This window comes from Alosa sapidissima, chromosome 16 (genome assembly GCF_018492685.1).
Source record: "Alosa sapidissima isolate fAloSap1 chromosome 16, fAloSap1.pri, whole genome shotgun sequence".
In the NCBI taxonomy this organism is placed as follows: Eukaryota; Metazoa; Chordata; class Actinopteri; order Clupeiformes; family Clupeidae; genus Alosa; species Alosa sapidissima.
The window spans coordinates 22,038,847-22,052,695 of record NC_055972.1 but is presented as its reverse complement, the minus strand read 5'-3'; the positions used below and the strand labels follow the sequence as shown (position 1 = coordinate 22,052,695).

Sequence of the window (13,849 nt, the reverse complement as noted above, 5' to 3'; positions counted from 1 at the left end):
GGCAGTGATGCAGCTTTCAGGAGCAACCATCAGACTGTCCCGTCTTAGGTTGTGTGTGTGTGTGTGTGTGTGTGTGCGTGCGTGCGTGTGTGTGTGTGTGCATGGCTGGGGTGTGGGTGTGTGTGTTTGTTTCTCTCTCTATATGTGTGTGTGACTGTGTTCCTGGATTAGTGAGATTAGATTCTCATTCCTGTGGGATTTCCCCAGCTGGGCCCCAGAGCTTCTCATCAGTGACCTAATATCATCAGTGTGAGCTCAAAAGAGACCTTTCTCTTGCTACCTCTGTCTCTCTCTCTCTCTCTCTCTCTCTCACACACACACACACACACACACACACACACACACACACACACACACACACACACACACACACACACACACACTCAGTCTAAGAACAGTGTAACACATAGATCATAGTAGATGCATGTGCCACAAATGTAAATATACAGTGTAAATATACATTACAGTGACACTATGGGCTATAAATATGGGCTAATAATGTAAAGTATTTTCATTATATGTTATACAATATATCATTTCAATACATATGCACTATATAAGTCTTAAGTAAGTCTCTATAATAATGAGATTATGTTATTGGCATTTAAATATGTAGTTTCTCTATGTAGACTTTCTCTTGTTAAGCAAAGTTGTATTGATGTGCAGACTCATTGAACATGACTGCGTAAGGCTTAGTTTACACTAAAGCATCGCAGCAGTTCTTTTAACTCAATATGGTGGCTTCAAACTCATGTTAATGCTACACTGACTTATGAAGAATGGAGTGACATTGGAACACCTGGTATTCTATGATGTGATGTTGTTTTCGCAGGTAGAGAATGACCCTTTTCATCGGTTTAGATACCCCCTCAGCTTTAAATGGACACCCAGTACATTGAAAATCGATGAAAAAGGGAAAAAAGATATCAACCTGAATTAGCATGCTAAATTACTAGCCACATCCCGACAGGTGTCATAATACCAGTTTCAGCCATGGGAGGCGGCATGCGGACAACATAACCGCCAGCCAAACTGCAATACACGTTTCTTGGTTGTTACTCTAGGGTAGACCAACTCACTTTCTGGAGGTATACTGCCCCCATCTTTTATGGAATGTGAAGTATGAATTGATTTTTGGCAGACATTACACATGGCACCTTTAAGGACGAACTCGGAGGACAAGCAAACCCAGAGCCATATAGCAATACATTGAGAGAAAGACGCAAGGAGCTTGAAAATTGTTAACTTTTGGCAGAGCAAAGCAGACGGAAATTCCCCTGTGTGGTACTTCATTTTTTTGTGATGTGTCCGTTCAAAGCTAAACATGTTTAAAATGCCAATAAAGTAGGCAGGCCTAGGTGCTCAAGTCATGTAGGCTAAATAACATAGGGTAGTGACGTTAACAAAGTGTTTATTTTTTTTTTTTTTATCATATTCCTCTAGCCTAGAAATCTAGACACACCCTAGCGGCGGCAAATTAATTTGCTCAGCCTGTACGTCTAGTATCGGACCATAGGATTTTCTATTGGCTTAGCACCGTGGATGTTCTCCAATCACAGCGCTCTATTTGGTTAGAGAGTCTTAAGGCGGGCTTAACAGGATAACGACAGTCCTGCGACTGTGAACAACAAGGAAGGTGGCTATGGCGAACGAAGAGCGGTTGTTTGAATCGGCGTTGGCGTCAACTTTGGAGGAGTTGGACTTTTTTGAAAGTTGAGCAACACAATGCACTTAAGTCATTACTTTCGAAGAAGGATGTATTTGCCGTTTTGCCGACCGGATACGGATATGGTCGTAGCGCTGGCCTATTGCATGCCTAGGCAGTTTGAAAGACAATTCTCTGCCCGCCCCTTGGATTAAGCGAGGTGAATGGTTCGATGCCAGACTATACATCTCAATGATATAGGATGGCCCCGCCAGGCTAATATTCCTCAGCATTTCATTTTAATGCGAGACTTATGATCCATGAAAACGGAGGCTAACGTTAGCCTATATTTCACGCAAATGACAATATGCAGGGTAGCTTCTAGCCTAAAGTTAAAGTTGACACTCCAGTTGAGTTGTTTGTTTTAAAAAAGAAGACATGGGCTTGCAAGTAACGTTATTGCATAGGCCTACTATAAGGTAGCCTAACTTATAGCTAATCCGTCATAGGCTCCTGTCCTGTCAGTTAAACATCCAGCACAATGCATTTTGTGCATTGTAACGTTATTTCAGTCAATCGTTCAATGTGTGGCCAGCATAGGGTACTTTATCAAAGTAATTATCCTCTGACCTCAGGGGGAAATTATTGTCCACCCCTGTCATTATGTACCCTTTGAGTAGGTAATGTTCTCACTAAATCTAAACTAATTGTTTGTGCAGTCGAAGCCCTAACGTTAACATTAGCTTAAGCCTAACCTAACCTTACAGTGACTGGCCACATGTTTACCTTCCGTAAAATCCGTTGCTTTTTCATAGGTAAATCCGCTACACCTCTAGATGAAAACAATCCAGACTTGGCTACACCGAAATATTTCGGCAATATGTTTTTATTCTTCATCTTATATCAAGTTCAGCCAGCTTGTTTTCTATGCGCTGTCAGTGTAAACAACTAGTGCTTGTACTCCGAGTTCGTTCTTGACTACGGTTGTTAGGCACCTGAAACCGGTCTATAGATTGTCCCAGTGACTTCCGTTTTACTTCCGCTACAAGGGACCTATCTTTCAAAAAAATATGAACAGGAGTTAATGGAGAGATAACAATTATTTTTTGGTCCAGTTTGAATTGTGCCACGAATTTCACATATGATGTGTGTGAATTTAAAAGATAATTTTTCACGTCAAGAAAGTACTGTTGTTCGATAGACTTCAAAAGTTATGTTGGTTTTGTGCGAATCCACTCAGTGGACTACATCTCTCGTCTCGAACGATGTACGTCACCAACGTAATTAACGATAAGATTAGCTGTTATGCTAGTTAACGGTTGCATCTTGCTGCCTGCTATGTCACTTAACAGTATCTAATGTACAGTCTATGGACGAATACAACTTACCTGATGTGTTTAATCCTCTGACTCATGGTATTTTCATCGGCAAGGAAAGCCCAATTAAGACCTGTTGCTGGTATGCTTGTACAATCTAGTGTGGCTGTGAATGAGCTACCGTCACTAGCGCGACTTATGGGTTTGTAGTCGTTGGAATTACGATCTTTCACAATGTTGTAATTCAATAGTTACGAAACAAAACAAACAAAACAGCAGTGCAATGTATTTAGACTGTTGTGAGCAAATCCTTATTGTTAGTAGGTTACCATAACTGTGTTTTTCTCTATCGCAAATCGCGAAATAAAATTGGTTTATTTTTTCTTTTCTTTCCCTTTTTCGCGGGTTGGGCAGTGAAGTTATAATGTGCATAAGGTATGTTCACCTAATTTGAGCCAGAGCCCCTTGCTCTGTAAAGGTATTTCTGTCCTTCCCAAACTGTGTTAAAACTAGATGTACCGCAGAGCGGTACAAAATATGACCGCCGCCCAGTCCAGCACATTTTTTCCACAAAAATAAATCACGCTGAAAGGCCTATATGATTCTAACTGTCTCACTAAATTGCATTATCCACCCTCAATTCTCACTGGTATCTGCTAGACAACAAGTACCAAAACATGATTAGTTCATAGATTTCACATGTAAAATTCATTTTATACAACCCCACCCCCATCTTGCCTGTTCATAATTCTGAGAAATTCTTGAATTGTGTGCATGTGTGCGTGTACACGTTTATGTTTATGTGTGTGGGTGTGTGTGTTTGCCTGCGTATGTGTGTTTGTGCATGTGCATGCATGCATACATATGTCTACTGTGTGAGTATGTGTCATACGTATGATTACTGTGAATGTATGTGTGTGCGTGTGTATCTGTTTATGCACATGTGTGCACATGGAATGGGTTAACATGACCCCTGGAGGCAAACATACGGAAAAAATTGGTCATCCTAGGCCCTACGGTTCTCAAGATATTCACAGAAAACTGTGTCTGCCCTACCCTCCTTTCAGGGGGTCCAGTACAGCGGGGGGGCTACAGATCAAAACGAAAAACGATGCTATCCATGTGGGGTTACATGCCCACCAAGTTTCGTGTACCCCGGTCTTTCAGTGTCCCGGGAATCCTTGTTGGTGTACGGTCACTAAATGTACACATAAATTATTTTATTGTAAGGCCCCCCATGAACGAAAGTCCACGAAACTTGGCATGCATAATGATCCTACACTTTCAAAACAGTTTTGACCATGTCAGCCAGAGATATTTTGATGAAAATACCTAATGTTTTGCTTTTTAATTTTTAACTAGGTGGCACTATACAGTACATGAAATAAGTGGTAATGGGATAGGTTGACATGCCCCCTTAAGACCAACATACAAAAAAAAAGGTGGACCTCCTAGGCCCTACGGTTCTCGAGATATTCACAGAAAACTGTCTCCGGCCACCTAATGTACAGGCCAGTTGGTGTATAGTAACATAAATTAATTTATTGTGTGGCCCCCCATGAACGGAATTCCACGAAACTTGGCGTGCATTCAGAGGGTGTCATAATGATCCTACACTTCCAATTTCGTGCAGTTTTGACTATGTTAGGTCACAGATACCTGCAATTACAACACCTCATTTTTACTTTTTTGTGTTTAACTAGGTGGCGCTATACATGAAATGAGTGGTTATGGAATGGGTTGACATGGCCCCATGAGATCAACATACAAAAAAAAATGGTCCTCCTAAACCCTACGGTTCTCGAGATATTCACAGAAAACTGTGTCTGCCCTACCCTCCTTTCGGGGGGTCCAGTCCAGCTACAGATCAAAACGAAAACAGGAGGTTCCATGCTATCCATGTGGGGTTACATGCCCACCAAGTTTCGTGTACCCCGGTCTTACAGTGTCCCGGGAATCCTTGACGGAAATTTGGACATGCGAAAAAAATAAATAAATAAATAAATAAACAAAATCGGACTAAACCTATATGACCGCCGCTTCGCTGCGGGGTCAGTGTTTATACCGGATCTGTGTTTGCATATTTTATACGTTTCATACACATGTTTCAACACTGCATTTCGGTCGTTGCTTTTACCTTACCATTACCTTACGCATGCCAGTTATGTATCCACCAGCTGCCTGCCTGCAGCCTACTTCCAAAACTCTAAAGCTGCTTGCTGTCAGATTTGGTTCCGAGGGCACAAGTTCAGTGTATCAACAACACTCAATAACAATTTATGTAATGTGTTAATCAATTAAATTCCCAACAATTTCACAACAACTAGTTCTGGTGTAGGCCATTCAACTAGCTTGCTTACGACGAGACTCAGGCTGTGCAGTCGGCACCCGCTTCCTTATTTGGGTTTTGGGTTGCCAGGTTTTAGCCTATGACAAAACGGTTGAAATTGAAACTAAGTGATCGTGTATGTGTAGGGTGTATTTCATACACAATCTGGCAACATGAATGGATCATTGATTTTAAAATTAAGTTGGTGGCCATGCAAATTACGGGAGTTTACCGGGAGAAATAACAAAACGGGAGGGTGCTGGCCTTGAAATATGGGAGAAACCCGGGAAAAACGGGAGTGTTGACAGGTATGCCATGGGTAGGTTGACGTGATAAAGAGGGGCTTTCTGTTCCAATTTATATAAGGTCGGGTATCTTTTTTTGGGGGGTTGGGCCACGTATGGTGTGTACAAAGGAATACAACCCTAGCGGTGCCCCTGTATGGGGGGCACACATGCTGACCAAAATGTATATCTGTACCATATATTAATTGGCTTCAGTGTATGTGATGGAGCAGAAGTTGCGGCACCGCCTGGTACGCGGTCTGCCCTGGTCCTGTTCCCAAGCGCTGGAAGTCCCTGACGCTGTGGTTGAAAGCGTCCAACTTTGGATTCATCCTCATCCTGCTAAATCCAGCTCACCTTTGCTGTCTGCCAAATCCCATTCACCTTTAAAACGAGCCACTTTGGATAAAAGCATCTGCCAAATGAATAAATGTTAATGTGTATTGCATAACCAATATGATGGAGCATATGCACCAGCTAAAGACCCTCTCTCGCCATTCGGCTGTTACTTCTTGTATAAAATCCTTCAGCTGAGTCACCTCTGCTTATAGATACAGCTGACTTCAGGTCAGTGTCAGGTCAGTGTCAATGGCCATTAGGGAGTTTGAAAGCCCCTTTGAAAGTCAGATTTAACATTAGATTTCACCCGAACAGCAGCACATCAGAAGAGGTTTATAGAATTTACAACTTGTATGAGGAGTATTTAAAATGAATATTCTCTGACACTGTCATCTGTTTAATTTGATCAAACAAAAAGTCCTTATGAACAAGCCATTTAGAACGTGTAACAAAGACTCAATTATGCACAAAGATGCTGCTTGACAATGGCAGTGTCGGTGAAAACTGCAAGCCACGGAAAGATGACATGACAATAGACGTTAAGTACCTTTGTCTTCCCTTTTTAATTGGTGGTATGGGTTGTAAAACACTTCTACGATTGTGTGCTTCTATATATGATACAGTATAAAATTATATATGCACTTTCTAATATACACTACATAATATTAAACAAATAATTCCACACACACTAAATGTGTTGTTGAAAAACACCTACTGAAGGGTGTTCTGTTGGCTTCTATGCTCTTGGAGCCCTGGGCAGCCTAGTGTGAGTGTTATTAGATAGATAGATAGATAGATAGATAGATAGATATATTGATCCCCAAGGGGAAATTCAATGGGCAAAGAAAGGCAATCTGGACATTTCCTTGATAATTCATGCCTTGCATTTTTGGTAATGTGCACTGCTTCTTGTAGATAGATAAGCAGGCAAGCTGATATCTCCTCCAGGGAGCTTTAAAGTTAATGCAGTTTCCTGCACAATCAAGTGTGTGTGTACCATCACTTACGGTACAACTGCAGTTTGACTGCACACAGAGGGATTGGGTAGAACTATCTCTTCTAGGCAGACAGTGTGTAGTATAGTGGCCAGTTCATCAGCGTGCCAGACTGTACTGACATTATAACACCCCACAGAGTCCACTGTGAAAGCGCCACGCACAGACTCATCTACATGCAGTAAAGTCCTTATCTACAGGTTCGACAAGTACATCCATTTAAGTGTTCCCACATAGAGAAAAACATGCTGTGTGTGTGTGTGTGTGTGTGTGTAGGCGGGTGGGGTGGGGGGGGGATTGGATTCAGGTGAAGGCTCTGCCTCCTCTACTGCTCTCGTTTCAACTAATGAGGACAGACAGATGCTTGGACAGATGTGGTACTTTCTGACACAACCCCCCTTACACACACACATACACACACACACACACACACACACACACACACACACAGACAGACAGACAGACAGACAGACAGACACACACACACACATGCCTAATAGAAACATACTGTCTTCTCTCACTCCCACTAGACTCCGTAAACACTACCCCTATAAGTTCTATAGGGGCTCAGTTGTTTACCCAAACTCAGCAGAGGCAGTTATGTGGGCAAGACCAAGCAACGACCCCAGATTCAGTTCAGTCTTGGACCAAACATGGCAAACCTGCATGACTATGAACATTTCAGCAGGGTGAACTTCTTGACTCTTATTCCATAGATCTCTGGCTCTCTCAGTCCTCTTTGCTGTCCAACCTAAAATGAGCCTTAAAAGGGCCAGCCAATTACTCTAAATGAGTCAGATCAAGGCTTGATGAGTGGATCTATTCTTAAGGAGTGGATGCCCATAGGCTACACCAGTATCACAACACGGCTAAAATATGGCTGTACAATTCATCACAGTCATTTTATTTAAACCACATCTCTCTTCCCAATAGCCTTTTAGTCATCATAGTCCAGTGCCAAAGGCATAATCAAAGCACATTCACAATGACATAATGAAAAGGAACAACACTCAAAGGAGAAGAAAGTGTATGTGTGTGTGTGTGTGTGTCAGTGTGTTTGTGTGTGTGTACGGGTTCTAAATTGATACTTTTGAAATGGTGCCGGTGCCAAAAGCGGTGCCTGAACTGGTACTTTGTTTTTACAATAAAATGGTCTAAAGCATGAATTACTTTTTTTGATTGATAAGACAAATTTGAACATGAAATTGAACAGTTATATTCAATTTACTGTCAATATCTCCAGGTCATGGACAATGGCATTTGCAAGTAACCTAATCTAACGTCGAGGGACTCTGCTTTCAAGTTCATTCAGTGTGTTCCCAAATGCTTCAAGAAATTTGATGTCTTCCCCCATAACATGCAATAGTTTTAACCATATTTCATATGCCGGTGTTGAAGTGTTTCGATTCCCAGCGCTAGTAGGCATTTTAACCAGTAAGCTGTCAAACACTGTCCACTAGCCTATGTGGTGAATGCCTCAGCTTATACATCTGGTGTTTCACTAACTGTGTCTGGATGTGGTGCTACTGTATCAGAGCAAGATGTTAAAGATGGTGCATGACGTGCAGTGATGCCTCGTATAGAAAAAAAGAGAGATTTAAGTGGCAAGTCCTGGAGTGGCAATGACCAACCCTATGTGTGCCTGTGTGTGTGCCTGTGTGTGTGTGTGTGTGTGTGGGTTTGTGTGGCAATGATATGGCAATTGAAGTACCTAAAGCATTGGGGAGAGCAACCTGGTGAGAAGGAGGTCTCCTTTCTCACGGCAGGTCAGCTTATTTCCCCCTCTTGTCATCCTCAGACAATAACTCTATTAGGCCGAGGGAGGTCTTGTTTTATTCATGTATCTCCTCCTCTTCGTGTGAGTCCAGTGAGATATTGACTGGGGAGTCAGAAAGAGCCACAATATTCTGACCAAAGCTAAGTCCACTGCAGTGAAGCAATATCAAAGATTCATAATTTATGTCAACACTTTCTGTAGCCTTATACTGAATGTGTGTTCAGGGCCGGTGGAAGGCATGGGCATTCTGGGCAATTGCCCTGGGCGCCAAACTACCAGGGGTGCCACAGCGTGGCAAGCTATAGGCTACAACATTGAAAACACACTGATTGTCAAATAATGACATAGACGGTTTAAATGCTGGAGCAGTAAGTAATTCATTTTCAGAGATATTGGTTAAATAACAGTCATTGGATGACTGTTATTTAAACATGGATGATCATAGCGCTGCGGAAGAAAAGTGGACAGGTTGAAAAACTTTTCTCCCGCGTATGGGTATGCCTATGATCTTCAACCTGAATCGTCAGGTTGCTAGCAGTGGAATGCTGCAATCACCCTGCAATAAGATGATCCTATCGCGGGGTGATATGAGACAGCGACACTCGAAGTGCGTTCACGTTTACTGTAAATGCACACCTAACAGACGGCATCATATTAGGTAGCCCGATTTCTGTATAATAGCTTGTAATAATATGTTTATGTTACGTGAAAAGCCTAATTGCTTAATTATAGGCTACCATTTTTTCCGTGAGGCCTCGCAATCGCAATTGTCCTGCAACATTTTTGTTTTTTTTCTTGCGGTCCAGTAGCGCTGGAAAGTAGGTCGGGAGTTTTCCCGGTCGGCCGGCCGAGGAGTGTGCACGGTGCAGGCCAGCCTATAGTGCTTTTATCGCGGCCGTGAGTTGTACGCGGCCATCAACATGATAAACGCATTAAGAATTTTAATTCATTTTTGTCTTATTCAGGCGTTACAGAACTTTCATGGTCACAAATAATAAAAAAAAAGACAATTTAATCTGTTTGTTTGTTTTTAAATCAACATAGGCCTAGGCTAGAATGGAGCAAAGCCTCCTGGGAATGGGGAATGTGTTTCTGGTTTATCCAATGAACCGATTGCAGGTCAAGTCTATTTACAGAAATGTAGGGGGATACATGAGCGACCCATCATCTAATGGCATGACCCTACAAGCGATCAAGTTCGAGGAAAACTACAGGATTTTTGACAGTCGATGGATTTGCGTGGTTGCTTGATGTTTTACACATGGATGGAAGGCAGAGAGAAAGGTTAGCGGAGCTAAGCATTGACGTTATTGCTAGGCAGAAACTAGCACAAGCTAGTCTTATGTTGATATGTAGCCTAGGCCTAGCCTAATGACTAGTGGGCCACTCAGGCTGATAAATGGTTTGTGGAACTCGTTGGAACTGTCTATATGTAAGCCTATATAGGCCTACTTTAATCGTTCTCTACAAACCTATTCAAAGTGCCTGGTTTTTCAATTATTTAATTACCTGTGTTATTAGGTTGACATTGTCTGTAGGCTAGGCCTTTTTTAAATTTATACAGGCAACTATTGGAGTGCTATGATACCCAGATATGTCATTGCATGATGCTTGAAATTTCCATCCACCCACAAAGCTGTTTTTATACCGCACTTAAATATCTAGTTCCTTACACATTTATTGAAAGTGCCTGGTTTGTGGTTGATTGGCTTGTTGTAATGCATTATCACTATCCATAGTTCCTTTCTCCAAATAGGTACGTATAAATATTTTAAATATAGACATATTTTGTTTGTGCTATTGATGTGTGTGCGTGTTTGGGGGGAGGGGGATCATGATCATGAGGGCGACATATTCCTATTTCGCCCAGGGTGCAGGATTGCCTTCCACCGGCCCTGTGTGTGTTATATGTAAGACTCTCTCTCTCTATTCAACTGTAAGACTCTCTCAGTTTGCCTTCTACTTTTTCTTACTCTGTTGGTGTATAACTCATTTTCTTTGCCTATTCCTCAGACACTCTGGACTTAAGGCTATATGGATGTATTTAAAAATTGATGGTAATGGCAGTGGGTTCTTTTGAGGTACTTTCAATATTGAAGTGAATTTTCTCACTTTGTGCATGTCCATTTTTGCTCGATTAATCACCATTTTATTCATCCAGCTCTCTCCAACAAGGCCCTAACCTCATCCCATTCCCACTCTGCAGTTACAATCCTATATAATTAACACCTAGAGATCTGTGTGTCGCCATCAAATCTCTCTCTGATAATTGCGACTCCCCTCAGCAGGATATTGGGTTAGGGCCTGCCGCTATATATATTTGTATCCATGGAGATTGGAGATGAAAGGCATCTCCTTCCTGTCTCTGCGGCCTTGTGAAATTGGGCCGTGAAAATCGCCGTCCTTTCCTCTCTTTATTTCCCGCCTCGCGTCAGTGTGCAGAATGTCCTGATCCACTCTCCTCAAGTCAATTCTCCTGAAGGAGTGAACAAGGCACTGCTTTCCGCACTGAACGTGTTAGATGTGCTTTGATTTTCTCTGACTACTGCAGCAAAATGGAGGCACTTACTTCTCAGGGCCATGCGTTGCAATTGATGCTACTTTGGGGTGTTGCTTCTCCAGGGCTGCCTATTACATGTGAGTACTAACATGAGTCAGTGACATCAGACTGGGTCAAGCTGCTGCATGTGTTTTTGTACTTTAACCTTGAAAGCAGAATATAAATATGGGTGTATCAGTCTCGTCATGCTGATTCTCCTCTCCTACCGACCCCAGAGACATTAGCTCTGAAGCGCTGTGGAATTTGGATTGATCGCAGAGAGCAAGATGCCAACTGAAGTCACCTAAGCTGAACCATACTGTACTGAACTGAACTGAATGTAATTGAATTGTATTGAGCTGTCGGCATTGCCAACATAATGGAAGCCTCCTTTACAGAAAAGTCAGTCAGGCATCTTCTTCCTCTTGCTCTGCATCGTCATCATCATCCTCCTCATCATCATCATCATCTCCACCTTCATCATCACCATCCTCACCCCCTTCATTGGCGCGAGGCACACGTGTCATTTGGAGCACTTAGGCCCCTCCCGCTTCTCTCGCTGACGCCTCATTAGAGATCAGAGATAATTGAGCTGGGCAGAGTTGCTAGCGTCGTCGTCGCCGTCGTCGTCGCCGCTACTGCTCACACCATCATCGTTGGCGAGCGTGTTGAGCGCCGGGCTCTGAGCGGCAGTGACAGGCGCCCGCCCACCCGCCCGTCTCGCCTCACTGCCAGCTCCGGCTGTGTAATTCCCTCTTTGTATAATGTGCCACTCTTACATAAAGAGGCTCATTTGGACGGGGCTATGCCCCCCCCCCCCCCGAACAGCGGTGCTGGCGGCGCACTGCGGCTGAGATGTGCCATCAGAGTCGGCGAGGCAGTAATCTTTCAAGAACTCAGGTTAGGTAGCGGGTAGCTGCAGGTTAAGTGTGATTTGTCTGTGTGTGTGTGTGTGTGTTTGTGTGAGTGAGTGACTTGTGTGTGTGCATGTTTTGTGCATGGAGGTGAGTGTATGCAGGGATGGAAAGATGTATAACTTTGTGTTGATTGAGGGTTGGATAAAAGTACCTTATATCTGTGTTCCTATAGGTCTGTGTGGGGAGAGAAAGGATGGTCAAGGTGGATAAATAAATTAATTTGTGGGTGTGGGTGTCTTTGTGGAAGTTCTATCTATACATGTGTCTGAATGTATGTACACGTACAGTATGTCTGTGTGCGTGTGGGTGGAGTAGTCTGTTTGTGTGTGTCTGTGTCTGTGTGCGTGTGGGTGGAGTAGTCTGTTTGTGTGTGTGTGTGTGTGTGTGTGTGTGTGTGTGTGTGTGTGTGTCTGTGTCTGTGTCTGTGTGCGTGTGGGTGGAGTAGTCTGTTTGTGTGTGTGTGTGTGTGTGTGTGTGTGTGTGGGTGGAGTAGTCTGTTTGTGTGTGTGTGTGTGTGTGTGTGTGTGTGTGTGTGTGGGTGGAGTAGTCTGTTTGTGTGTGTGTGTGTGTGTGTGTGTGTGTGTGTGTGTGTGTGTGTGTGTGTGTTTTAGCTCCAGGGGTAGCCCTGAAAGTAAAAAGAAAATATATCCTTCTGTCCAAATCAATCCCCACTTGATATCACAGCTTGAAGAGAAAAGAACAGTGTGTAGCCTCTTTCGCTCGTCGCTACTCTCTCTTTTCATCTCATCTCTCAGGTTAGGGGGTGTCGCGGCCACTGAATAACCACAACACATCTGAAGGATTTGAAGGTGGGCTTTTACTAGAACATATTGATTCAACTCAAACAAAGTACTCCAGCAATGGCTGGTGCATTCTGTAGATGTGTGTGTGTGTATTTGTGTGTCAGTGCAGATGTGTACTAGAGAGCACATTTAACTGCAAAGTGAATGTATGGCTGTGTGGATGTATGGCTACAGTGAATGTATGGCCGTGCTCATACTAATAGCAAAATACTGCTCCTCCCTTGATGAAGTGTTCTGAGCTAACACTTTTTTATTAGCATCTGTCCTCCTCCTTAGATGTGACTCTATGCTCATGTCGATTCCTATATGTGTGTGTGTGTGTGTGTGTTTGTGTGTGTGTGTGTGAGTGAGTGTTTTGGTCTGTGTCCATTTGTGTTTATTTTACAAGCTCTCTTTTAATTGCTGTGAATGTGCATATTGGGTGAAAGTCTATCCATTTAATTATCTGAAAATGTAATGTTTCTGTTACATTATTAATGAAGCCTCCATTTCCCAGAGGCTGAGAGGGATGAATTTGATCACTCCAGTTTCAGCAATATATGTGATCTATGGGATATGTGATGTGTGAATGTGATCACTCCAGCCACAGGTACCCTCAGCAAGAACACCCCCTTGATGACATTGTGCACCAAGAAGTTCAGGAGACAGACATGAATCACTGAATGACACCTCCCAACTCCCAGAAAATTGGCTCCAAAATGGAAGTGATTGTTTGGCCCCCTTTGTCTCAATGGAAATGGGAGCTGGCATGGCTTATTCATTTGCTCTCCTTTTTGCCCTGTTGTGGTTTGCGCAGGGGTGATAGCTCCTGCAATAGAGAGAGAAGAGGTGAGAGAGAGGGAGAGAGATAAAGAGAAAGAGAGAGCGAAAGAGAGTGTAGAAACATCCTCTCACAAAGAAAACCA

The 13,849-nt window shown here is 43.0% G+C and overlaps 1 long non-coding RNA gene across 1 annotated transcript; it reads left to right on the top strand.

The window, feature by feature from the left end:
* The first annotated feature begins 2,194 nt into the window (after positions 1 to 2,194).
* LOC121685400 lies at positions 2,195 to 13,489 on the top strand. The gene is made up of 3 exons (XR_006023351.1): positions 2,195 to 2,649; positions 11,739 to 11,744; positions 13,478 to 13,489. It is a non-coding gene; the product is annotated as an uncharacterized LOC121685400 (long non-coding RNA).
* Positions 13,490 to 13,849: the final 360 nt, after the last annotated feature.